The sequence below is a fragment of the Martes martes genome (assembly GCF_963455335.1).
Source record: "Martes martes genome assembly, chromosome: 9".
Lineage (NCBI taxonomy): Eukaryota > Metazoa > Chordata > Mammalia > Carnivora > Mustelidae > Martes > Martes martes.
Genome location: NC_137896.1, coordinates 54,738,752 through 54,766,612, shown reverse-complemented (window position 1 = coordinate 54,766,612; position 27,861 = coordinate 54,738,752). Strand labels below are relative to the sequence as shown.

The 27,861-nt window shown below is 46.5% G+C and overlaps 1 protein-coding gene across 4 annotated transcripts in view; it reads left to right on the top strand.

Annotated features, from left to right (window-relative positions):
- Positions 1-715: 715 nt before the first annotated feature.
- Positions 716-27,861, top strand: part of NCK2 (NCK adaptor protein 2) — a 150,115-nt gene continuing 122,969 nt past the window's right edge. For all 4 annotated transcript variants that reach the window (XM_080813195.1, XM_080813194.1, XM_080813192.1 and 1 more), the window contains exon 1: positions 716-952. The gene's annotated coding sequence lies outside the window, so the exon portion shown is untranslated. The remainder of the gene's footprint in view (positions 953-27,861) is intronic.

Below are 27,861 nucleotides of genomic sequence, written 5' to 3'. Positions count from 1 at the left end.
GCAGCTCCTTCCATGGTTCTGCCTGGTGGGCACGCTTGAGCGGGACAGTGGGCACGGGGGGCTGGGTTTCCTCTCTTCCTCTTAAGTGCTTCCGACGGGAATGATGGAGTACCAAAGTGTTTGTTTGGGAAAGTAAATAGATACAAGGCAAATAAATAAAAATGCCCAGAAGCAATTACAGAAAGGAAGTGACATTTTTATGTAAGTCACTTTTCTGATGGACCACAGGCCTGCTTTGCTGAGAGTGCCGTGGGAATGCTTCCGGGAGGGGGCCGGTCGCCAAACTAGAGCGTCGTGATAAGAAAATCAAACAGAAAGAGGATGGAAAGGCCACCCAGCAGTCACTCGAGGCTGGAAGTTGCTGCCTTTATTTCCTCTCTGGTTGGCTCACCCCCACCGCTGCCCCACTCCCCGAGCCGGCAGTTTGGGGAGCGGGAACCTCTCCTCCCGGTGGCCGCCCACCCCGCGCGCCCGTCGCGCCCGCCGTCCGGAGCACCTAGTCTCCCGGCAGAGGCCGAGCCCCCGGCGCTGCCTGCGCGCCCCCAGGTGGGTGTCGGGCCCCCGCCGCGCGCGCGGGCCCGGGCCGGCCCCTGGGCGGTGTCGCGGCGCGGCCGGGGAGGAGCGGCGGGAGGAGGGGGAGGAGGAAGCGCGCGGAGGAGGCGGGCGCAGCGCGCCGGGGGAGGGTCGCCGCCGCCGCCGCCGCCGCCGCCGCCGCGGGGATCGTCAGGCCGGAGCCGCGCGGCCGAGCGGGCGGCAGGCGGCGGGGAGGGCTCGGCGGCGGCAGGCTCGCGGCGGCCGGGCCGGCGGGGTCCGCCCGGGCCGGCAGCGTCCCCCGAGCGGCGGGAGGAGGGAGCGGCGCAGACAAAGAGCGGCGCCTGGGCGGGCGCTGAGCGGCCGCCGCCCCGGGACCCGCGCCGCTGCCCTCCGGCCTCGGCGGGCGGCCCACGGCGAGGTAAGCGCTGCTGGCGGGCTCGGGGCGGGGGCCGCGAACTTGGGCCGCGCGGCGGAGTTGGCGCGCGCCGGGGGAGGGGCCGGGGGGCCGGTGCCCTCGGCGCTCCGCCGGTGCCCTGGGGCCCCGCCGCGGCCTGGCCCCTCGCGGCCGCGACTGCCGGGCACCTCCCGGCTCCGCACCTTCCCGTCCGCCTTCCGGCCGCCCCCCTTCACCTCCGGGCCGGCGCGGGGGGCAGGGGCGGGGGCGAGGGCGCGGGCGGACGCAGGGGGGCCTGGGCGGCGCGTTCCCGGGACCAGAGACCCCCAGGCGCGTGGGGCGGGGAGGCGGGGCTGCGTCCGGCCTGCGGGCCGGCAGCGGCGGGCACCGAGCCGGGGGCCGGCGTGGGACCGTTCGGTGGCCAGGGTCGCCGTGGCGAGAGTCTCCTGGAAGAATAGCTCCGCTTCACCCGGCCCCGGCGCGGGGACGCGGGAGGCCGAGCGTGGCCCGGAGAACTTACTGTGTTTATGGCAACTATTTACGATCCCGCACAAAGCTTGCTGTCACATCGCATAAAGGAGGTCCTCGCCTGGGCGAGGGGCGCTTTGTGATGGGTTCCAGGCTCTGCGTCCTGTCCCAGATTTACATGACTCTCTTACAGCCACCTGAAAGAAAAGTTTCTCACATCGCTCTGCCCTCTCGGTTTATTCAGGGCGATTTAAGCACCGAGTGGTTCTGGAAGAATTCGGTGTGTGATTTTTAAGGCACTGAAGGTAACTCCCTTGTGAGCGCAGTTAGCGTGGCATTGTGTAGAGGTATCTAATTTGCAAAAACGCTTTAATTTGTAGACAATAACGATCGCTGAGGAAGGTCTGCGCAGGATGCGGGGAGGGGGGGGGTCATTGACTGATGAACCGTAGGCACCTGACTTTAACTAGCATTGTAACAGCTTCAGGGACAAAGCAGGAACCTGTATGGTGGGCCTCTATCACTTCAGACAGTTCCGGTTGGCGGTTTCCCCTTTATTTGGTTTTGTTTATTTTGCCAACAGGTTTAAGGCTATATCTGCCAAGTTTGTGTCTGCATAATGGGATGAGCAGGCCCCAGCGCTGGGCCCCAGGAACCTACAAATCTTGCAGGCCTCCTCCTTCCGTTGACCCAAACAGAAACTGTACCCCAGAGGCCAGTGGGCATTGACTTAGCCCAGGACCGGCAGGTAGGAGAGGCCCTTCCTGGTTCAGGCCCAGCCCTGGCTTCTCCTGCCTTCTGGGAAGGGATTTGGGTAGGAATGAGAGTAATTCGGGTGTGTTTCATACCATCGCGTTTGATATTGTTAGCAGCCCTGCTTTTCAAATCTTCAAATGAGTGAAAATGAAATTAACCAGGGCTACTGTAACTTATCAAAACAGATCTAAACTTTGCTTCTGAACACTCTCTTAATGCCCTTACCAGGTGCTCCTAGGTAGATGGGTAAATTAACAGGATTCCAGCATGTGCGGTGTTTATAGACCTAGAAGGGGAACGGTGGTAGTGAATGCGTGGAAAGGAAATGGGCTTAACTGGGAGCTGGAGCTGTTGATGTAGGTGTTTGGAACAGGGATTTCCCAAGAAATGGGTGTTAACCAGGCTGGTGAAGCAGTGACCAGCAAAGGAAAATCCTACCTTAATTATTTCTCCTGTTGAGGTTGGTGATTTTGATGGGAGAGAAAGGCCGGATGTTTGTGGTCTTCTGGCTGCAGCTACTTGGAGGCTGAAATTGAGAACTTCAAGCGGTGGGGAGCTTGTAGAGAAGATGCTTGACTCTGCTTCCTCTCCGCTAGGCCTCACCTGGGCTCGGAGCTTCTCAGCTGCTACCGAAACACATGACAGTGTTGATCACCGAACTTAGGATGAAACTGGGTAGCAAATCACCACCCGTGGAACTGACTACTCCATCACCCACCTCTGCCCACTTATGGAGAAACTGGCCCCTATTTATTTATGTATTTATTTATTTTTAAAGATTCTATTTGTAAGTAATCTCTACACCCAATGTGGGGCTGGAACTCAGAACCCTGAGATCAGAAGTCCCCTACTCCACCGACTCAGCCAGCCAGGCGCCCTGAAACGGGCCCTTTTTAAATGGGTGGGGCTGTTTAAGGTGCATTTCTAAGAGCTGTGCTCAGTTTCCAGGCTTTGAGTTTTGCTTTATTACATACTATATGCTTAACTTCTCTCCTTCCCTGAAATCTGTGACCCTACCCTTTCATTTGCATTGGGGGATTATTGAGGTTTTCCAACCGGCAGCAGATCTTATGTACACAGTATTTGAGAAAGGCATTATCATCCATATTAAATACACCGGAAATCTTCCTTGCATGTGCACAAACCTGATAACCTTTTGAAATACCCTAAAGACTTCCTGATTGCCTGGAATAACCTGGAGTCCTTTACTTGATAACTTGCATTAGCTTAATTTGCCCTGGCTAAATGAGGCTGTGTTGCTCTCTGGGATACACATGCTTCCAGTGGCCCAGACTGACTTGCAGCGTGTGCTGGGGGCAGAGAGGGCTTGTGGACGTGGTTCTCCATCATTCAGAATGAGGCGGGCTAGCTGAGGAGCTGAAAATTGCTTGCTGGACCTGCAGGGGAGGGCAGTGGGCAATGTTTGGGAAAACTAGTAAGCTGAACTTTTTTTCACAAATGAACTGGAAACTCCCCACGACTCACCCCAGAGGCTTAGGGAATTAGTTTTCCCATCCAGAGGGATAGCAAATGGTGCTTCCAAATGGTTTTTCTTCAGATGAGTGATGGAAACCTTTCATGGCATGTTTTCAAAGGGCCTAAGTTAAAAAAATGCTATCATGTATGTTGTTAAATGCTTGAGTTCAGACAACTTAGAAGGAGGTCAAGACAGCCTTTAACCGGTTATCAAAAGTATGCAGCTAAAGTAAAAATAGTTTCCTAGTTCTTTAGGCCATTTTAGTAACACAGTTTTAAAAATTAGACTGTTCTTTCTTTTCCTGCATTTTACTTTGAACAGATCTCAAAGTATGTATTTCTGAAGGTGTAATCAACATTAGCAAGTTATATCCACCCCCCCCCACATACACACATGTCACAGTCTGCCCTATGATTTCTTGTGTTCATACCTTATATGCATGGTTCCCAATGAATACTAACTAAACATGTGAATACTGAGTTATGAGCCTGTTGAGTTATTGGGGCTCTAGGTTCCCACTGAGATGTGAGTAATGAAAGATCTCCAGGATCTTTGTACATCTGCTCAGAACCTATGACATCTTGGAAGGTTTTGTCCCCAGGATGTCCAGACAATGGGCGAATTTGGTCTGGTGGCCTCTCTATTTGGTTAGATCTTGGTCAGAGGAGTCATTTATAGTCCTGCAGCTAAACTTAAAAAAAACAAAAAAACAAAACAAACCCAACAAAATAAACAAAAAGCAAAATAAGAAACAAACCCGGTTGCATAACCACCTGTAGGTTTGGCTCCATGCATATGCTTTTCAGTGGATTGTGTGTGCCAGCCTGGACTGGCAGCTCGGGGCAAAGCCTTTGTTACCTGGCTGGATCAGTGAGTTTGTTAGCTCCACCTTACTTCTTCCTCCCCTTTGTATTTTTCATGTTTTTAAGAGAAGAAGCTTCCAGCACATTCCAAACTTAAATATTGCAGTTTCCTCTTGGTAGTTGTGCTGGTCAGTGGTTCATGAAGATCCAAAGTGCCGTAGGCAGATAAAAGTAATCGGTATTGGGGCGCCTGGGTGGCTCAGTGGGTTAAAGCCTCTGCCTTCGACTCAGGTCATGATCCCAGGGTCCTGGGATCAAGCCCCGCATCGGGCTCTCTGCTTAGCAGGGAGCCTGCTTCTCTCTCCCTCTCTCTCTCTGTCTGCCTCTCTGCCTACTTGTGATCTCTCTCTCTGTGTCAAATAAATAAATAAATTAAAAGAAAAATAAAGGAATCCGTGCTAATACTGACATGCCACTTCAGGGTTTACAAATGGCGTTCCACACATGCCATCCTGTTTCATATTTGAAATAACATGGTAAAATGGGCTCTGGCCCTTCTTTCTCTGTGAGGAGTCTAGAGCTCAGGGATAACAGCAGGGAGGACAGAGCTTGAACTTGAGGGTAGTAAGTGCTTCCCATTGGAGCCCTGTGCCCTTAGCCCTGTGGCTAAGCAGACGGCAGGTGGGGAACCCCAGAAGGGTGCTGGGGAGCTGTTTTTGTAAGGTTACTGATGTGCTAGCTCGTCCCACTGGCAAGTAGAGCGCACAGACCTTGCGTGGATGCCTTTGTCACGTTGCAGGTGCAAGCAGAGAGTGGTGGGAGCAGGGTCTACGTGTGCATTGACTCTTTTTGAAGGTGAGCCATTTCGGGGAGACCGTGTCAGTGAGCAGTTCGAGTGAAACTTTTGTCCTTGCTTCGTTGCTGGGAGCCAGCATCACCCTAGACAGTGCCTGCAAGTGGAGGGGTGCTTGTTCTTGCTCACCGTGTGCTCTGGATATGGAAACAGAACCGCACAGGCTGGGTGCAAAACAGAAATTTGTTTCTCATCTTTCTGGAAGCTGGGAAGGCCAAGATCAAAGGCGGGCTGATTCAGTTCTTGGTGAGCCTCTCGTCCTGGCTTGTAGAAGGGCACATTCTTGCTTCGTCCTTGTGTGCCCTCTCTTTTCTGCCTGGAGAGAGTCTCTGGTGGCTTTTCCTCTTATAAAGTCACCAGTCCTGTGGGATTAGGGCCCCACCCATACGGCCTCACTGAATCTTAATTACTTCTTCAAAGGCTCTGTCTCCAAATGCAGTCACACTGGGGCTTAGAGCTTCAACATACTGGGAGGGGGCGGGGAACAAGTCAGTTCATACCAGTGTGTAACTCTGTGTTGGGAAACACGACTGATCGTCTTGGGAAGTCCTCTTGCTTCCTTCACCCAGATCTGGAATCTATTTGAGGATACCTGCCAGGGGCGGTTACAGAGCAGAGGTAAAGAGGGGATGGCGGCTCATTCCTAGTCACACAGCCTCAGCATAGGGAAGGATCCTTGGCACTGGGCTTCCAGGTGCTGGTCAGATTTTAGGTGGGATGATTAAGGGGAGAGAGCAGTGCTGACCTAATGCAGTTATGGATGCTTCCCCTCAGTGGAGGTAGGTTTTTTTGGGATCAGGATTGTGATAAAATATCAGATCTAGGGAAAGCACTGGGTTTGTATGGCCGTGAAAGTGCTTCCTGGCCCTGGGTGAAGAGAGCAAAGTGGGAGAGCAAGGCCATCCCCTCTGGGCCTCTGTTGCTGTGACCCTGCAGCCTCCGAGGTGTGAGCAAGGGTCCCTTCGGTGCTGGTGCAGGCCCGTGTGTGCTCAGGTACGCCCTGAGCGCTGTATGCCCGCTTCTGACTCAGGTCAGTTTGGGTTGTGCAGGATGATGGCTGAAGGCAGGGGGAGGTCTGTGTGGCAGACAGCTCTCCCGCTCCAGACTGGTATGTTCATTCATTTATTCACTTAGTCCGTCATTCCCATGAATTATCCAGCTTCTTACCGATCGTGCCCACCTAAAACTCTTGAGTTTCACAAGCAGACGTCTGCATGTCACCGTCTGTTGACTTGCGGGCCTTCTCAGTTAAGAGCTCCCATCAGTGACTCACTCAGTTATCCCTGAATCCCCCCCACCCCCAATCCCCAGACTTAGTGATACCGGAAACTCTCCTACGTCTGAGTCCTGCTGTACTTTTGATTTCCTCTTGTGCATGGACTGTCAGAGTCCCTTTTGACCACTCTTGCCGATCCATCCGGCTCACCGCACTGTGATTCCAGACTGGCCCTGGTCCACATCAGACCACTGTCCCAAGGTCCTCTGTGCGTCATGCGTGGGTCTGCACACCTGGGCTCCCTCCGTGTTTCCCCCAGCTTCTTTTTTTTTTTTTTTTAAAGATTTTATTTATTTATTTGACAGAGATCACAAATAGGCAGAGAGGCAGGCAGAGAGAGAGGAGGAAGCAGGCTCCCTGCTGAGAGAGAGAGCCTGATGCGAGGCTCGATCCTAGGACCCTGGGATCATGACCTGAGCCGAAGGCAGAGGCTTTAACCCACTGAGCCACCCAGGTGCCCCCCCACCCCCGCTTCTAAATTTACCCCTCCAACCCCCGCCTCTGCCCTGTACCCTGAGCCACTACAGTCATCTGTGTCTGGACACTGAATGGCACTTTGCTAACGGCGGTAACAAGACCAAAGTTTATAATCACCTTCGTTTCTAAGACTTCTGTCCACTGGGCTTGATTCAGTGTTACCCCTTACACTAGTGGCATAACCGCATAGCTGCAGGCCTGCACCTCCGAACCGTGCATGCCCCTGAGGGAGGAGGAGAGAATGGGTGCAGAACGTCCTGTGTGTCTGCTTTCATGTGACCTGTTTCCCTGCAGATGCCCTTTGAAGTGATTGTCAAGAACAGTGCTGTTCTGTTGAAATTTGCTACGGGCCACAGATGTGAGCCAGGGACATAATTTTCAACGTAGCCACGTTGAAAATGTGAAGCAAAACAAATAAAACTAATTTTTGTAATATTTTTTATTTTACCCAAGAGCTCTAAAATATTTTTATTTCTACATGTAACCGATGGAAAGTCTTATTAGTGAGATAACGTACATTGTCTTCTTTGTGTGTGGTCTTTGCAATTGGCCGTGTTCTGCACTGATAGCCCATCATGTTCCTTCTTGCCCTGGAGCGGCCAAGAGCCTGGTGAGGCTCGTGTCTGCCATATTGCAGAGTGCAGGTGGATCTAATTCTGATGATTTCCACTTCATTTATTCTGTACATTCCAAAGTTGAGAAAGCTAAAAAGACAGAGTGGAAACAATTTCGAATAATAGTAACGGCAATTATTACTCCCAAGTGGGAAAGGTATAGTCCGTGTAGTTACAGGGAATAATGTAAGATCTTGTGCACTCAATTTTAGAGGCTAAAGTCAGATTCAATTACATGTAATTAAAATACTTGGTACATTTTACAAAGATTTTAAAATGTGTTTTGGATTCTAGAGGCTAAATTACCAATGTAAAATAACTTTTGGGTATTAGGATTCAACCTAATTCTGATGGATGTGAAGTACTTGATTTATAAGTACTAAAGCGAAAATCGTATTTTCTTTAGTGATTAGTTTATCCGTGAACACATACACACAATCACACATTGTAATTACTGTTCTAAGTACTTCATACAAAGTAATAACTCACTGAATCCTCTCAAAAATTAAGTGCTTTTTGTCCTTCTAGATCAGGGTACAGGGAAATAGCACGTTACCTTGCCTGAGTTTCCACAGCTAGAAAACGGCAGGTCTGGAACTCAGACTCAGAGCACCTGACTTCAGGGTCTCTGCTCTCATCCACGAAGCTAGGGCACCCATCTTTTCATTGAGATGTGTCTGAAAATATGTAAACAGAACTATAGACTTTTATTAGGTATAATATTTGAGAAACGTTAATGGAAAACCATTGATAAAGATTGGAGCTTGGATATTGGTTCATTCTGGAACGTCTTTGATCAGCCAAGCAGTAGAGGAAGCCCTGAGCTTGGGAAGGACGGAACAAATAGTTAGAGCCGCTCGCCTGGCCATGGAAGGCTAGCTCTGTGGGGTCACAGGGGAGCATGACCGGGTACCCTTGGCCTTGCTTCTCCTCTCAGCCCTTCCTTGCTGTATCCTGGAGGTCGGTGCTCCTCCGATGGGCAAACTCGCCAGTTCTGAGATGGGTATCAGCATCGCTGGAGGGCTTGCCTTAAAACTCTGATGGTTGGACCCACCACAGAGGGTCTGACACAAAGGTCTGGAGTGAGGATGCCATCTTCTGATGAGTTCCCAGGTGACCTGTGTTGGAATGGGCACCGCACACTGAGAAGCAGTGCTGAGGGATTTGCAATAGGACACCGGTGAGTGAGGAGGTTTCTGAGTTGAGTAGTAACAGCATTGTAATTTGAGAGTGAGTGGCCCGCAAGCCTGCCTCTAGCACTGTTGGGCAGGTCTGCGCATGAGGCCACTTCGTATGTGTCTGTGTGGTGGGTCCCCACCCAATGTCCATAACCGTGGGGACTGCGGAGAGAGGACTGGGGATTCTCTTGCTCCTCCACGTAGCTTGTGAGCCCTTGTATCGTTGGGATGCCTTTTGGGAGGCCATTGTCAGTTGCAGCTGTGTCTTAATGAGTTCCTGTGTAGTAAAGAGAAGGTAGGAAGGGAGGGGCTTGGAGCCTGGAGCCCAACACACCAAACGCTTTGCTTTTGTGCTTTAATGATGTCTGTGTCTTGAAGAATCCCAAAATGGCTTCGAAAATCTCCTTCTCAGATCACCAGAGAGGCCAGGTCAAGTGTCAGTCTGGATTTTCAGAAGGCTTCTGTTATAGGCTTCTGATGGGGGCGTTGACATTGGTTGCCATGCCAAGCCAGACCGTCCTTAACCTAACCTTCCATTTTGGGGAGACCCTTAGAGGCTGTCAGAGCGTTGGCTAGCCTTCTCTCAGAGCGGGTAGCCCTCACGTGGAAGGAAGAGTCTGGTGTCTCTGTTGGGGAGGCGTCTGTGTGTCTGTCCCAAGACTTGGGAACACAGTGGTTTCAGAAGGACTACACCTTGGGCAGCTCCTTTGAATTCACAGACTTGGATTTGCAGTCAAGCTGTTTCTCCTGTGGCCAGCTCTGTATGTAGCATGTTCCAGGAGGAGTAGTGGTAAAGATTCCTTTACTTAAACAAGCGTAATAATTCTCCTAGCAGCGGTGGGGGTGGCCAGCTAATAAGTGTTCCAAGAAGCTGAGGTCACACTGAGATGCCTAGAAAGTGCCAGTGGCTGTCTTACCAGACAAAGCCCATCAATGTCGACATTGATTTTCCTTGGAGAATGTGCCTCAGTTTAATATCTCAAGAATTTTGGCTGAATATTTAAGGATGTCTGCAAGTCAACAAATAGTTTAATTATGTCACTCAGGAGTCGGGCTGCAGAAGAGAAGAAAGAGCAGTTGCTCTTTTCCGTTCTCGTATGTCCATTTTAAGGACAGTGACTTTACAAGCTTGTTTCCCTATTTGCAAGTCTGTTGGTGTTGGGGGGGTGGCGGGGAGAGGTCTGGATCGGTGATAAACAGCCCTCTTACTGCTCTGAGTGACAGAAGCCAGCTTGGGGACATTAACATAAAAACTGCAAACTGCTTGAGAATTTTTAAGAGATCAAGAAATGACAAGGAATTCAGGGAGTTATTTTAGAGACAGTTTCAGGAAATTTGATACAGGTGAATAGTGAATTTTCATCAAACCACTTTAAAAAAAAAACCTATTGAGGAACAGAATCAGGCAAGACAGAAAAGCAGATTTTTCTTTCCATTCTCTTGGTTCTCCACTCCGTGTTTCACCTTTGCACGTGACTTACTTAATGTACACCACCATCCCGACCATCTATCTTCAAGTCTGTTTTCCATCTGTCTCCAGTGCCTGCTCTTCGTTGGTTTTTTCCTTTATGTGCTTCTGGTATAGCTTTCCTGGGCCATCCCTAGCTTGTAGTTCGAAGCTGTCCCTGCTACCCCCTTATTAAGCCATCTGTCCTGCTTTAGTGCCTTCCCCTATTTTTCTTAGTCGGTCTGTTTTATATGGTTCAGAAGATAAGACCCAGCAGTGACTGTAAAGACACTTTGCCGTTATCCTCTAAAAAAGAGAAAGGGGAGTGGGGATCACACACACTGGGCTGTCGTAATTTCCACTTTGGAGCATGCCTGGGTGGAACCAAGTCTCACTTGATATGTCACAGACGAAGCCTCCAGTGTTGACTACATCGCTGCTTAAACTTGACTGTGCCCTGCGCTCAGCGCTGGTCAGGAAAGCACATTCCACCTGCCAAAAAAGAGAGGCAGATCCTCTTTTCCTAGGTGTGTCAGGCCGGTGGGGGTTACATGTTGGAGGAAGAAGATAAGTTTTCAATGTCATGCACATTAGTACATGTAAATTCCCATCCATTTTTGGATCTTACTGGCTATTAGGTATGGATTAAGAAATGAAAGCCATTCCCTTTTACAAATACAGAAATCCTTTTTTTTTTTTAAATTGTTAGTATTTTTAAAAACTTCATTGAGATTTGAACCTCCAGTCCCATATATAGATGAGTAGTTCTCAACTGGGAGTGATTGTGCCTGTGTAGACATTTTGCAGTGTCTGGAGACATATTCGAGTTATCTTGACTGGGCAGTGCTCCTAGTGTCTTAAGTGGCCAGAGGCCAATCGTCCTACAACCAGCAGGACAGCCCGCATCACTGAAAATGAACCAGGCCAGAATTTCGGTATTTAAACAACCTTGATGTCAGTGAATGCTTCTCTACTTAAACACTTAAATTAATGGCACTTGTATTTTTTCACACTGTTGCCCATATGGCCATCATTTTTTTTCACCCATTTTTATAAACATGAAAAATATCTATTTAGAGAGTTAGACACTATTTATACATCTTAACAGTTATATAAAGGGGAAACCTACTTGACTATAACTGACTTAACCACAGTTTAGCTGTAACACCATTTGTGGTAAAATATGGCATACACTGCTTTTTCAAATTTTCTACTTCTACATATTTGGACCATATAAGTATATAATGTTGATTTGTGGGAAACATCTTGAAATCTGGCTGAACTGTGATAAAAACATGCTCCCCTTAGAATGTTCAAGGAAGTAATGGGGTCCCTTCTCAATTGCATTTATTTATTTGAGGAAGAGAGAGAAAGCAAGCAAACAAGTGGAGGGGTGGGGGTGGTGGGAAGGGAAGGGGCAGAGGCAGAGAATCTCAAGCAGATTCCCTGCTGAGCACAGAGCCCAAGGGTGGGCTTGATCTCAGGATCCTGAGATCATGACGTGAGCCGAAACTAAGAGTTGGCTGGTTAACCAACTGAGCCACCCAGGTGCCTCCCTCAATTGCTCTTACTAAGTAATCAGTTTTCAGAGTTTGGTCCACTCAAAATCTTTTTATATAGCTGAGAATCCTTTCAACTGGTGACTGTACATAGGAAAAAAGGTTTTTGTTGTTGTTGTTATTACTAAACTTCATAAGATTCTAGGTTCAACCTGATAATCTTTGAGCGGGTCACATCTGTTAGCTTTCAAGTGTTTCCCTCCTGCCTTTGTATAGCTCCGAAAAAATAAACTCTTCAGGGGAGAGCGAATGAAAATACCACAAATTAGACCTTATCCAGGGAAACGGAAAGAGAAAATTATAATTTGGCTGTTAGTCTCTGTCTGGGTTAGTGGCAGAGCTGCCTATTAGCCGGCCTGGAATATGACATTGATGTCCACACTTTTTTTTTTTTTTTTTTTTTTTTTTAGACTTAAACTCCCACTTGACCAAGTCCGATAAGCCCAGGAATTAAGAGGGCTCTCAATTAGAAATTTCCCTGGCTTTATCTAGATCTGTTTTGTATAAATCACTTCCTGTTGTACTGCTCTTCCTTTCTACTTTTACTTTGTTGCTTCTTATCTTCTTTCTTCCTGTGCAGTTATGGGGATAAACACAAAATCAGCACTTTGTGAGTTTTTGAATTTCTGTTAGCGAAGATCGTTCAGAGCACAATCAGTCTTTTCTTTTCCAAAATGCTCCCATCCTCTGTGGACTGAGAAGGGCCTCTGAAAAGTTGATGGTAACTCTTTGGACAGACTCAAGCATTCTAGGTATGAGGTCTAAAACAATGTAACATATCTCATTGTTCTTTGCCCAGGCTGGGTATCATTAGATTCTTCCAGCCTGGGTGGAGGGAGGCAAATGTCATAAGCTCTTGTGTAAATGAGGAAAGCGCAGGTCACGGGACAGTGGCTGGCCACCAGGGGTCTTGTTGTGAGTGGCCGAGAGGAGCCTCCCAGGCCCAGGCTCTCAGCAGTGCATTGGGTCTAGGGTGTGTGTGAGCTGCTGGAATCCAGAGCTGCGGATCCTGGCTGTCCCTCAGGTTTAGTGTGCACGTCTCCTCCCTGAAAACAAAAGGTTGGCCTTCCTCTAGTGACTTCTTGACTTTTAATTATAATAGGAGCTGGAATAACACAGTATGGTCCTGAACTTCATTAACAGCTGGTCAAGATTTGAACTGCAAAAACACAGCTTCCTCTGGAGTGGAGGTGTAGACTCCTCTCCACCTGCTGCTTATTTGGCTTAGGTTGTGCAGCAAACACGTAACCTCCCAACCTCTGTTTTGTCTTCTGTGAAACAGGGCCATAGCGCTCCTGTTTTTGAGAACCTTGTATGGGCCCGCTGTTCCCTGTTGAAAAACTTAAACCGCACCGTGCCTTTTCAGAGATGTTTCTCCCAAGGAGGGGGGCACGAGCTGACTTCCGTCGTCAATTTTGTTGCTCTTCCTTTTTGGTGAATGGGGTTTAAGGATGGCAAAGGCACGTGCGCGAGTGTAGAAAAGGCTGCATTATTCATGCCTATCTGACCTACAGACTGGACCGCTGTCCCTGTTTCACCCAGTTGCATGGTCACACAGCTTGTGCTTTGGAGTGCCAGCTACGGGAGAGGCACCGTGCCCGGGGCTCGGGACCCAAAAACTGGCCCTCAGGGATCTTAGAAGCCGATGTAAGCTGGGCTCACCGCTTCCCACTTAGCTCGCAGCCTGGCTCACTAGTCTGTGAAGTGACTGTTCCCTGTGTGTGGGGTCTTGTAGCGGGTACAAGGAGGCATGCGGGGGAGTCCCCAAGGCCAGGTAGATCTCCCTGCAGTTCCAGGGAAGGATAATGTTTTCTTTGAGATCTGCAGGAACTTCTTCGTTCTGCACGTGGCCCCAGAGACCTTGCCATGGTCCCACTTGCCAACTGTCAACCTCTGTCACCGCTGCCGCTGGGCCGGCACGCTGTTCCTGCTTCCCAGGAAGGCCACTGTTCTCGCAGGGCCTGGCGGAGGCTCGGGCTGCCCCTTTGCTTAGGATGAACACTTGATTTGGGGGGATCAGCTAGTCCCTAATTTTCAGAGAATGTGAACTCTACTTATATGTTGTTTATTTGCCTGAGACTTTTAGATCTTAAAAACCGGTAAGGCTGGGCACCTGGGTGGCTCAGTCATTAAGCCTCTGCCTTTGGCTCAGGTCATGATCCAAGGATCCTGGGATCGAGCCCCGCATTGGGCTCCCTGCTCAGTGGGGAGCCTGCTTCTCCCTGTCCCACTCCCCTTACTTGTGTTTCCTCGTTTGCTGTGTCTCTGTCAAATAAATAAGTAAAATCTTTAAAGAACAAACAAAACTAAACAAAAAAACTGGTAAGGCTACTTTTCGGTGCTTTTAAGGGAAGGCTGGCATGGGGTATTACACTAATACTTCCTGACTCATTTTTTTAATTGGTAATGGCATAAATGCATTGTGCCATTACATTTTAATCCAGAAAAGATTTATTTAGTCAGATTATTACTTCACTTGGGTTAGTAATGAGTATTATAAACCACTCCTGTCCAGACATCTCCTAGTCTTATTTTGTATCCTACTGATAGTCTGGTTTGAAGTGTGTCTCCTTTGAAACTTAAATTCTTTCTTACTTCATTATAGATGTTCTTTTTGTATATTTTAAATGCAGAGTTTCAGATTGTTGACTTCTGCTTTATCTGGTACCCAAATCATTGTGCCACTTGACAGCGTGTTGATATGAAACTAATTTCTAAAGGTGGGCCGATTTCGTGTTTCTGTTCTCGCTCTGGTTAGCGTCTAGAAATAGCTTAATGGTGGCATGCCAAATAATTAAAATCATAATTAGTGATTTGTCTTCCATTTCATACGGAACCAGTTTACATTTCACTTGATGATGTGGATTAGTGTAAAGTAGTTTTTGTGTATTCTGTAATTAATTTGTGATACGCTGTAATTAATGCTTAGTACTCAAATTAACTTAATTTGAGAATAATGAGAACGTAACTTGAGATATGAGTATTGTGATGCACTTTTAAAGATTGGTTGGAATACATCGATTCCTGGCTCTTGGGGGCCTGAGTAGAAGAGAATTTAATGTATGTTCAATTAGTTTGTTCTGGATCTCATTCAAGGGAAGCAGTTTTTTGTTGTTGTTTACAAACTCATGTAGTCTCTTACCTTACATATTCAAGTACATATAGCATGCTGTTTGAAGAATGGCATAAAAATTGTACTGAGTTCCAGCCATGTAATAACCTTATTTTATTGTGTTAAGCTGATTTGGTACATTTATCTCCTTTTGTTCATTCTGATTTTTTACCCACTTGTCCAAAGTACAGTTTGTAATTCTTGAAAGTCGTCCATGTTATGCTTTGCATATGTGTATTTATGTATCGTACATATATACTTTTAAGTAAACCTTTAACTTTGGAATAGTTTTAATAATTTTTTAAAAATTTAAAAAAAAATTTAAGTAAGCCTTATATGCAACATGGGGCTTGAACTCACAGCCTCAATATTAAGAATCACATGCTCTTCCAACTGAGCCAGCCAGGTGGCCCTAATTTTAGAATAGTTTTAGATTTACAAAAAAATCCCAAAGTTGGTATTGGTACCTTATTGCTAATTAAAGTCTGTACTTGATTTGGATTCTCTTGATTCTTACCTAATGTCTTTTTTCTGGATCCCACCCAGAATTCCACATGACACTAGTCGTCATGTCTCTTGAGGTTCCTCTTGGCTGTGACAGTTTCTCAGGCCCTCCGTGATTTGAAGACCTGTATGCTTTTGAGAAATACCAGTCAGGTGTCCTTTGGAACGTTCCTCAGTTGGGATTGGTCTGATGTTTTTCTTATTATTAGACTGGAGTTACAGGTTTTGGGGAGGGAGATCATGGAGGTCAAATGCCGTTTTCCGTGCCTTGTCTCAGTGGTATACATACTGTCAATGTGACTCGCCACTGTTGCTCTTGACCTTGATCACCTGGCTGAAGTGTTTGCAGGTTTCCCCACTGTAAAGTTAACTGGTTTTTCCTCCGTCCATATAGCAAGTTTGGGGAGCAAGTCACTTAACACAGGGAGGAGTTCTATTCTGTGTCCTCGAGGAGGGGCATGTTATGTCTGGGAGTGATTTGAAATTCTGCATGGGAGATTTATTTATTCTCTCTGAGGGAGGAGGGTTTTCAGTGGTCACAGGGGCAGTGTAGCACTGCCCTTGGTGCTGTTCCAGAGGAGGGAAGACCGGAGCCATGCTGCTTCTAGAATGTGGTCCTGGGGTATATATTACGCACACAGATTCCTGGGGCCAGCTTTGGCCCTACTGCCTGAGTCTCTTGGGAAGCGCTGGTTTGGGATTCTTCCTGTCTAACCAGTGGCCCAGGTGGTTCTGATGCTCTGTATTACCATTTGAACCCTCTCTCCTGCCAGTAGCATCTAGTCCCGTGGCTTTTCTGTGAAGGCCCTCTGGCCTTATCACCCCCACGGTTTTAAACCCTTCTGGATAGCCTAAGTGCTTCCATGTGTAAGCAGAGGGTCATTCTTGCCTCGCGTGATGCCCTTGGAGCTCCACAGAAGGCAAGGAATGCAGTTATAAGCACGGGCCCTGAGGGTAGGGCGGGTCTGGGCCGCAGGAGAGCAGGCCTCAAATGCCCAGGCCTGTCCAAAAATGCTGTTGTCGTGTGTGTCCCCATGAGAGCACTTGAGGGACTGTGTGAAGGTGGGGGTGGCCTGTGGACGCTATCCAAATTTGGGTAAATAATAATGGCCAGCAGATGTCAGATGTCCATGGTCTCCTTGGGTGCCCAATGCCTTTGGCTGTGCAATGGCTGTCTGTCTCTGCGGCGATCCCTTATTACAGGGGAAGGTGGTGGCCCCAAGTGGTTTTTCCTGTTGGAGGAGGAGTTTAATGTGGAGGGAGGTCCTGCGTTGGGCTCGGCCCATGCTGTAGACACAGGACCAGAGTCTGCTGCTGGTGGCCCTGCCCACCTGCCCGGGTACTATGATAGAGCTCCAGGTGTGTATATGGGCAGAGGTCCAATCCCACGTGGGAGTTGGCTCAGAAGTTGGCTTGGGGTCGGAGAGGGCCTTGGGAGGGCCCTTTTTTCTCTAGCCACTGACCAGAGGTTCTAGAGAATCTTTCTCCAGAGCGAAAAGAGTGGTTGACCTTTCTTTTGGGTGCAGAAAGGGTCAGAGTCAAGGTCAGGAGCCCATTTGCTTTCCTTTTTATACCCCTTCTCCCCATACAGCAGTGGTAGGATTTGAGGGTTGGGGGTGGAAGGCTTGCATACTGTTCCACTTCCCAGAGCAACATGGACCAGAGAGATTCAGCTGTACTCATTCACACAAATACAGTTTGTATTAGTGCATTTGTTTATTAACATTATGGGACACGAGCATTTGCAACGGCCTCTTTGAGCATGATTTCCTTTTAAATCCACACCTCTGTGTTCAGCGTATAATTTACTATTTCTCTTTTGACCTGCAGATTTCTTATTTTTAAGAAATCTTGTCTTTTTTTCTAAATTTTTGTTTTGACCCAATTTTTGGGAGGTTGTGTGTAGAAGAATCACTCGAAACGAAAACCAAAGACTCAAGGTTTGTTGGAAAACATTTAAGGGCAGTATTTCTGCCCAGTTGGCTGGTCTTGGTTTTTCTTTAAAATAGAGGAGCTTTTTGAGAGCATAGTTTCCATAGAGTGGTGCTGAACGGAGTGATCTCTGAAGCTTTCTTCCAGCTCTCAAGCTGGCAGAGGCCTTACTCTAGGAGGTGGGTCGCACCCAGTAGAGAGAGCATCAGACTGGGGGCTGGGTCCCGGCCCTGGGCTGTGCCCCCACATCAGTAGGCCTTGCTGTTACTCACATCAACAAAAGAGCCCTCTGCTTCGAAATGTCCCTCCTGCAGCCCCCTTGCCCCAAGTCTGGACTCTAGGGATTTGCTGAGTCCGATGGCCCAGATTCATGGCATCATGTGAAATTCCAAGTGACTCCCCAGAGTGGGAATCCTGAACCCAGGGGTGCTGTTTGTGAGTCAGTGGACTTGGGTGGGGGGTGGTCCAAGCACACCAGGTGGGAAAAACTTACATTTTTATTTTCACTAGTTGTTAACTGAAATTTAGTATTTCCTTCCATTGTGAATGCAGATCACACAACCCTTGACATTCACAGTCCTCCCAGAAATGACTGGGATTCTCATAACTGCATCACGGTGGTTGCTGATATGTTGAAACTCGAGCTACTCTTATCGTTCCTTTGAAATTATGGTGGTTATTAGATCTGCCGCGACGTCCTTTTGTTCAGTGAGTTAATAAAGGAGCACATATATTACAATATCTCAAATGTGTTTTTTAAATAATATTTTAATAACTGTGCTTTAATCCAACTGCATAAAATGAAAACCATTTGGAAGCCTCGTGAGGAGGAGTCCCGCAGCCTCACCAGCCTGACTTGAGGGTAGGTGGGCATACACAGGAGGGCAACACCTCTTGGGGACCCGGTGCCCTTCTGTCTGAGGCGACAGACGGCTTTTGGGCCCTAGCCCTTGGGCTAGAGATGGTCTGCACAGGCCTTGCAGAAAAGTGATTTACTTTGTTGCCTGGCAGAACTCTCGCCAGTCCTGCGGTGATGGCAGAACATCTGCCAAGTGGCGGGGGGAGGGGAGATCTTTTCTGCAAAAAACCAAACCAAAACAAAAAACTAAAAAGAATTTTACTTAAATTAGATAAAAAGCCTAAATCATTGTTTCTGTGAATTTAATCATTTAAATTGTCAAGGTAGGAAAATATATATTCAGTTCACTAGCTAAAAGAAAATGAATATAAATATTGTTCTCGGAGTTTTGATCGTTTAGTAGAGCGATGGGGGTGGGTCGTGGATTTGGTACCTGGGGGTTTAGAGTAACGACTAGCATCAGGAAAATGTTGATGACTTAAAAAAATCTGTTGCATAAAAGAGCTGGACTTTTTTTTTTAAAGATTTTATTTTTATTTATTTATTTGACACAGAGAGAGAGAGATCACAAGTAGGCAGAGAGGCAGGCAGAGAGAGAGGGAGAAGCAGGCTCCCTGCTGAGCAGAGAGCCCGATGAGGGGCTCGATCCCAGGACCCTGAGACCATGACCTGAGCTGAAGGCAGAGGCTTTAACCCACTGAGCCACCCAGGTACCCCAAGAGCTGGACTTTTTGATTTGCAGTGGTGTTGTGGCAAAAGCCTGACCATGTTTCGCAGAAATGTGCTATAAAAAATAGTTTGGAAGAAGAACTGGTGCATGCCTGGCTTGCCCTGTGCTTCTCTGTACGTAGGATTATAAACACTAGCTACTGGGAATTCCCATAAAGTGATGGAGCGTGTGGAGGAACATTCCTGAAGTAGTAATGTGTCAGTCGCTACTATTTACTGAGCGCTTTACATTTCATACAGGGCCCTGTTTGATCGTCACCATCACCTTCTTGGCTGCCCTTCTGCCTGCATAACAGCTGTGGCAGGCCCTTTAGAGAAGCTAAGTGACTTATCCGAGTGTCAGTCCTGACAGCCGCTCTGTTTTTGTGGGGGCACGTTCTGTTTGCACACGTGCACGGGGACCTTTGAAGTCCCGGGCTATGTGCCTCCACCGTGCAGGTGGAGGGCCCTGCGGGCAGGCGGTCATCCGCATTCCTGATCGTCTTGGTGCTGGGACTTGAGCAGGCGCCCCTCTTCTCCTGCCCGGTCCTGCATCCCTGCGGACACCTGTGTCCCGTGCACTCAAAGGGACAGTAATCAAGCTGCCTCCGGACCCTGAGGCCCCACCCATCTGGTTGGGAAAGCCTGGCGGGAAGCCCACTGAGGCTCGTCTCTTCCTGGGCTTTTCCCAGGTGGGGTTCGCACTCTGCCAGGTCTAGAAGGAGGTGAACTGAGCACTCACATGCCATGGAGACCGAGCTTTCTCAGACATCTCTTTTCTGGCACTGTTGTTTTTTCTTTTAATTTTTCTTCTTCTTCTTGTTTTTTGTTTTTGTTTTTTATTTTTTGGTGGAGTTTCTTTTCGTGTTAAAGACAACATACTAACTCTTAAAGATGGTATTTGAGGACGAAGATGCCTTCTGCAGTCTTTTTTTTTTTTTTTTAAAGATTTTATTTATTTATTTGACAGACAGAGATTACAAGTAGGCAGAGAGGCAGGTGGGGGGAGTGGGGGGGTGGGCAGAAGCAGGCTTCCTGCTGAGCAGAGAGCCCGATGTGGGATTCAATCCCAGGACCCTGGGATCATGACCTGAGCCGAAGGCAGCGGCTTAACCGACTGAGCCACCCAGGTGCCCCGCCTCCTGCAGTCTTAACCCAAGAGAGAAACTTAAGTGTTTGTAACTCGTCCTTGTATTTGTAAACATCTGTACAATTTTATGTTCATCTTAATGTGAACATTTCCCCCTTTGTTAGTAATCTTTGTACCGTTTCCTTGTTGAGTGGTGTCCCGAAGAAGTGACAGAGCCGTCAGTTAGAGAAAGAGCCTACAGACTTGGTCACTTCGTTTCTTCTACTGAATTGTTCCCAGAGAATCCATTCCTCAGAGAGGGGCTGCAGGGTTCATTGGTGGGGCATGCTCCTGGTTCTTGACCTGTGTTGCCATGATGCCCTTCTGAAGGCTTGCACCAGTAGTGTGGAAGCGTCAGTGTCACCAAAACTACACGACCTTGGAAGGAGTGTCAGTGGCCCCTCCGTAAAAGCATTTCGAGTTCGTGTTGTCTAGAGGACCTCATCTCTGAGTGATCCCCAAACAGCATTACTGCTTTTAAAAACAAATTGACTAGAATTTGTTCACACAGTGAGACAAACTTGATGTATTTCTTTCTCCCTTTCTTCATTTAGATGTTCTTTTTTTCTAGGGCTGTATTCCCCTTTGTCTTTGTCCACCAGGCACCGTTCAGGGTGATCTCTGTGGGAGAAAGCAGGGAGCAGGGGGTCTCTAGGTGAGCAGCCTGGCCAAGCTCAGTTTAATCCCCAAACCTTTGCTTCCTTGGCCTTCTTTCCCCCTGATAGGCGTGCAGAGATTTTTCCCATGATTTTTTTTTTTTAAAGTAGGCTCCACACCCATTGTGGAGCCCAACGTGGGGGCCTGAACTCACCACCCTGAGATCAAGACCTGAGCTGCGATCAAGGGTCAGAAGCTTAACCCACTGAATCTCACCCAGGCATCCCACAGAACTATTTCCATCTGTAGTGAGTACCGATTTATGAGATATTATTTTTTAAAGTTTTCAGATTTGCAGAATAACTGACCTGAGCTGCTTTCTTCCATCTTGCTGCCGCCTGTAAAGAGCTGGTCAAAACTGGGAGTCAGAGAAGGGCTGAGGCTGGTCTCAAAGAGAACCCAGACATGGTCAAGTATGACTCCTCCCACATCTGGGCATATTTGCCCAGGTGCGAAACAGCTATATGTGTGAAGTTAGCCAGGTCAGCTCACACACACACACACACACACACACACACACACACGTCAGTGCCAGGATCATGGTGTTTAACCCTTTCTCTCAGAAACAGGGCTGACTTTGACCTGGTGGCCTAGGCCCTCCCTGTGTTTCGTCTCATGTCCTTCACTCTGTATTCCCTTGAGTGATACTTTTTGATTTTTTTTTTTTTTTGCCTCAAACATCATACACATTGAATCAAATATAATGTGCTGTTAACTTGATACCTCTAGTGCCAGTGCCTAAATGGCCTACTTGGGGTATCATAGAAAATCCTAGAGGCCGAACAGTAAGGTAACTTACGGAATTTGACTTTCCCAGGTCAACTTGTTACGACAGTGACCTAATTAGTATTTTGTGAAAGGGATCCTTTACAGTGTTAGATTTTGGTGCCCTGATAGGTAGTTAGAATCATTTAGGAACAGCTGCTTCTCTTTGTGGTGGTGTTAAAAAACAAAATGCAACTGAGTCAATTTTTTATTTTTTTTTTTTTTTTTTTTTTTTTTTTTTTTTTTTTTTTTAAAGATTTTATTTATTTATTTGTCAGAGAGAGAGAGAGTACAGGCAGACAGAGTGGCAGAGTGAGAAGCAGGCTCCCTGCGGAGCAAGGAGCCCGATGTGGGACTCGATCCCAGGACGCTGGGATCATGACCTGAGCCGAAGGCAGCCGCTTAACCAACTGAGCCACCCAGGCGTCCCCTGAGTCAATTTTTTAAAGGTCGAACTGGCTTCCTTCAGTGACTTGTGAACCAGGAAGCATCTCATCCTGCAGACAGAAAGGCGCTCCAAGGAACTGTACAAAAAGCAAGACTTGTGTAGGCAGAAGAGAAAATGAACAATGAAGTTATAGTAGACAGAAAAGCAGATTGGTCGTGACAAGGTCACTTCCCTTTAGGGGGTGGTAGGGGTCTATCAGGCAAATTACCTAATTAGCGCTAATGAGGCCATTCTTCATTGACTGGCCTAAGATTCCATTTCTGGGAGCATGGAAACTGTGAAGTTTGGTGACATGGGCCCTGTTTTTTTTTTTTTTTTTTAATTTTTATTATTCTTATTATTTTTTTATTTTTAACAATTCCCCTCTTTTGGTGAAACTCTAACCTGAGAGAGGTGATCAGAATTTAAGGCATTAGCACTACTCACAGCCACCACTTGAAGTGAGCTTTGCCGATTCTCTGGATATTCACAGGTGATGGAGTTTTTTTTGCTGACTGTCTGTGTGGTGTTCACAAGTCAAGACTTTGGGTTCACATTCTTTTAGTTGGTCACTCTCTTCATTCCTTTCTGATGTTCCATTCTTAATGAGATCATTGGCTTGGTGGTTAGTGGCTGTGCATACAAACACCCACTTAAAGCTTGTGAGAGAGTACAGTGGACCAGGAAGATTATGATGATTATTTTTAATGATTTATTTATCTACTATAGAGAGAGAGAGATTGAGAGAGAGCATGCAGGGGGTGAAGGGAAAGGACAGGGGGAGAGAGAGAATACCAAGCAGACTTCCTAGTAAGAATGGAGCTGGACACGGGCCTTGATCCTAGGACCCTGAGATCATGACCCAAGCTGAAAACAAGAGTTGGTGCTTAAGTCAGCTGTGCCCAGGTGTCCCTGTCGTTATTTTAAGCAGGATAATTCCCAATGCCTGGAGTACCTCAGATCCATGGTCCCCAAGACCCACTGTAATCAAGATCAAATCCCACTGAAGGGGTCACTCTCCGAAGCCAGCCGGCTTAGTCCAGTGATCTTGTGTAGCTGAGCTCAGCTTCCCCAGAAGTGTCCGTCAGGGCAGCAGGTGGCATGGACAACAGCACAGACTAAAACAATAATCAAGGGCTATCCTGTTAACCAAGACCAACTTGGGCCAGAGAGGCCAGGAAGTTTTGTTGGCAGCTATGGCTGTTAACGGCGGATTCTGCAGCACCTTCAAGAGTTAAAAGGCGAGGTTCTGGTAATAGCCTCACTTGCACCTGTAGCCAGGGTGCAGCGATCTATCAAAGGAAGCTCTCCTGGAGTTATGGATACCTCCTGCTAATTCCTGCTTGAGTTCGAGGCTCAGGGCTGGGAAGGTGACAGCCTTGGAGACCAGTAAAATTGAAGGGTCTGTGGGTCACAAGGCAGTTTTATTCTGCTTACCCTTGCCTTGTATCCCTTTCTTGGTACAAGGCTTGGACACAAGGTTTTCTGGCTTTGGGGCTGTTAAACTGAGGCAGGGAAATAGAAACCCCGGGTTAGGGAGCCTGACTTAACAGAGATGGGGGCTTAGTTCCAGAGAAACTGAGGCTTTCGTCAGTTGGGAGAAAGTGTGTGATGGATAGACCTACAGGATCGTCAGCATCATGGCCAGTCCACCAGCAGTTTGGAGACTGGATTATCCCTGCTTGCAGTGGCCTGAGTGAATGAACAATCTTTCAGGCCAGAGCAGAGCAGAGTACGGGCAAATGAATCATAAAGGCCCTTGGGTTCTAAGAATTAGGGAAAGGTTGGTCAGAGAGGGAAGAGGAATGGAGAGAAACACTCTTGATCTGCTGTCCTGGGTGGAAGCAGTTTACCTTGATGTTGGCTGCCTCTCTTCTGAGCCAGTTTGATCTTGAGCTCTCCAGCATTTGCGCAGGACCAGCTGTCAGGTGTGGAGCCTTCTTCAGCTGTGAGATAGCACCAGAGTTTCAACACCTTGTAATTTGGTGTCAGGGATCAAGAGTTCCTGCTAGGGTCCCTTTCAGGAGTCTCACTTCTGCAAATGCAGCAGAGTAAGACAGTAGTGGTCTGTAAGTGTCAAAAGACTTAAGGATGCTCATTGTTAGGGTTTTTTATAATGGAAATGGTAAAGATATTTGGTCATTTGTGCGATATACAACATTTCAAGATAATAATTGCAATTATGACTGATAACATTATAGTGGGATATAACGGATTTCTAGGAATCTCATTCATTTTCTAGAACACTTACATTCCGAACCTGCGTCCATACAAGTAAAAGATAAGGAGGTTTAGCATCTTTCACTTGAGAGTGCATCCCACGTAACTTAACAGCAAATAAACCTGATTAGTTTAATATTTTACCCAGGTGAGAGACAAATCCTTTGAGGTTTTCCAGGGACCCTCTGGGAAATCTCAGAGTTACTTTAAGGTGGAAAAAGCCCCCATTTAGAATTTGATTTTAGGAAGTTGTCAAAACGTCAAGCAGTTTGAAAGTCTGACTAAATGGATCACAGATCATTATGAAATAATCCTTCATTATCTTTTTAACCGAAATGACACAGAAGATGGTGTTAAACGCAAACACAGAAGGTTACAACGCTGTGAACAAAAGTTAGCTCTTTTAGTATCAAGAAGATTGGGTTTTCTTGTCACCCAAGAGCTAATGAAGACAGTGTGATGCACCGGAAGTTGCTTTGGTTAAAACACAAAATCCTTGCTGCCTAGGAGATTGCCCAAAAGAGAAGGAAACTTTCATCGTCCCTGATCTAAAGCATTCCAAAGGTCCAAGAGAATACGGTCCTTTTTTTCAGGGAGAAAATCAAATTCTAATTTTGTACCAGTGTAGTCTTGCTATTAAAACTCATTAGAAAAGCAAATCCATTTCAATCTTAGCCTGCTTGACCACATGTAAAATTCCCTCTATGAGATTCCAGATCCACAAACCTGCAAGTGTTTTTATATCCGTTCAGATCGCGTCTCATATGTATGTTTTTTTTCATTCTGGAACAACTAGTCATTTTCCTCTCCTTGTCTACTCTTAATTCTCTTGTTTTCCTTCACCCTTGTTTTTTTGAAGAAGTTTCAGGTACTTCTGTTGATTAGAATTCTTAACCCACAGAATCCTTATTTCCTAGTGAAAACTAAGAAGTAAGCAATCGTGGACTGTCTCTTACACTAACATTCTGGGGATCAGCAAACTCATAAATACATTTCATATCTTGAAGAAGTATATTCTTTCTTCTAGTAAATTTCTCAGTGTTGCATGAAACATGTTTACTAATATACCCACATACTTGTTTCTCTATAATAAACCAAAGGTAAATAAACTGGTGTTCAGTAATTAATCAATAATAATTAATGTTCATTATTTTATCTTATTTGAAAATGATCTAGATTTTCAATGACTATACATCATTTAACTTAACAAAACTCCAAAGTTTCAAGTTATCAAAACCATTTGGGGAAACTATTTAAGTGGACCCATCATAAAACATAATCATGGCTAAAAGTTCACCTAAAACTTTTATCCTACTTACATCTATCTAAATCACTAATTTTTAATTTATTTAGATTACTCATGAAAATTTTGTAGACATTAAACAAAGTTATTATACTAAGATATTATTCTCACTGACCAACTTTGTAACAGAGATGAAGTTAATCTATTTGAGTAGAAAATGCAGGCAGAATAAAAGTGTTATATTTAATGCTGGTAGCTCTAAATACATTCCTGTTTTCATTAAACAATTAAACCAACAAACTTGCTTTTTTTTTTAATAGGTTTTTTTTTAAAAGATTTTATTTATTTATTTGATAGAGATCACAAGTAGGCAGAGAGGCAGGCAGAGAGAGAGGAGGAAGCAGGCTCCCTGCTGAGCAGAGAGCCCGACTCGGGGCTCAATTCCAGGACCCTGAGATCGTGACCTGAGCAGAAGGCAGAGGCTTTAACCCACTGAGCCACCCAGGCGCCCCATTTTTTTTTTTTTTTTTTTTTTTTAAACCAAAGACTATCCCAGATCAGGCAAACCTGAAAAATATTTGAGTTAGTTTTTATATTTCTGAGAGTCTAGAAATATTTAATTAAATGCTTATTTTCCTTTAAACGAATTAAATAGACCTTTTTAAAAAGATTTTTTTAACAATACCATCCAGAAGTAGAAAAATATCACATCTACAGCATATATATTAGACATACATAAACATACATACAGACACAAACACAGACCTTAGAGCTGTTGCTTTGAAATTATAACCATACAGGTGGCTTAGTTGGTTAAGCCTCTGCCTTCAGCTCAGGTCATGATCTCAGGGTCCTGGGATGAAGTCCTGCATTGGGCTCCCCGCTCAGTGGGGAGTCTTCTTCTCCCCCCCCCCCGCCTGCAGCTCCCCCTGCTTGTACTTGCTTTCTGTCAAATAAATAAATAAAATCTTTTAAAAAAATTTAAAAAATAAAATTTTAACTGTAAAATGGGTACAATAATGCAAAACTCACTAGTTTCTCAAAGAACAGTTGGATCCAAATTGTGTTTCTAGAAGATTGGATAAGTTAAGGTTAACCATTCTGATGGTTTAAACTTTTTACCAATATTTGTGGAGAAGACTTTCAAGATTTTTCATTTGCCTCCTTTCCAGATATCGCACCCCAATTTTTCCCCCCCTCTGATAGGAAGTACCCCACTTCCTGGAGAGACCGGATAGAACATTTACATCTCAAAAGCACCGGGAGAGAATGCAAGTTCCTTCCTCTGGGACTTCTGTTTCCTAAATCTTCTATTTTATGTTGCCTGTGAGCCTTTTAAGATGAATGGGTGAGATTTGGGGATTGGTTAGAAGGTTAAGTGGGCTTTGAATCCTTCCAGAGCTGTCTTTCTCTTCTTGCAAGGACTCACTTTGTAAGACAAAGGCAGCTGTTTTTAATTCCTCAAAAAATTGTGTTGTGACCTAAAATTATTTCGAAAGGGCTGACCCTCCCATCCAACTACCTTGTCTTCATTTTGTGTCTTTATATTAAGATGGAAATCAAAAGATTCCTATGTTCTAGATGTAGAGCTTTGTCTTGGGAATGTTTTCCTTTCCCTCTGGGTATCTTTACCTGAGGGGAGGGGGCCTAAAAACAGTTACTATCAAGTTCTGAATATCAGCTTCCAATTTGGCCAACTGACCACATTGCTACTTAAAAGATCCTTTCAAATATGTCCAGGTTTCAGCTTGGAAAAACAGTAAACATTTCTGGAGGTACTGAACTATCCCTCCCCACCCTTGGATGCACAAGGCATTCCCAGGGAGGGTGCAAAGGATACTGCTGTGCCCCCTCCCCCCCATAGCAATAGGAAGAAGACTCAGACAATTCTCAGGACACAAAATGCGATGTACAAGAAGGCTCACAGGTCGCCCTTTGCCAACTTCTGCCAGTTTTCTCACAGTCCCATCTAGAGGCTCCAGAGTAGGGTTTAAAGTACAGAGTGTTATGGGGTGCCTGGGTGGCTCAGTGGGTTAAAGCCTCTGCCTTGGGCTCAGGTCATGATCCCAGGGTCCTGGGATGGAGCTCCACGTCGGGCTCTCTGCTCAGTGGGGAGCCTGCTTCCTCCTCTCTCTCTGCCTGCCTCTCTGCCTACTTGTGATCTCTGTCTGTCAAATAAATAAATAGAGAGTGTTCCTCCAGTATCTGCCAGAATTTGGCAAGGATTTCCATTGAATTTCCATTGAATTGGCTGTTCAAGGGAACAACTGGTAGGAGTTTACAGAAAATTCCCCAGATAACCCAAGGAGGGGCCCATACTAAGGGTCTGCAAGGTAGATAATGGGGGCATCTGTAAGGCCATTATTTGGGCAGACTTTTGTTTGCAGTCGTGCAGTCCCTGCAGAGTGAAGGTAGGTCAGGGCGAGGGTTGGCGGACTGAGTATTCATATACAGGAGGATAGAGGAGAG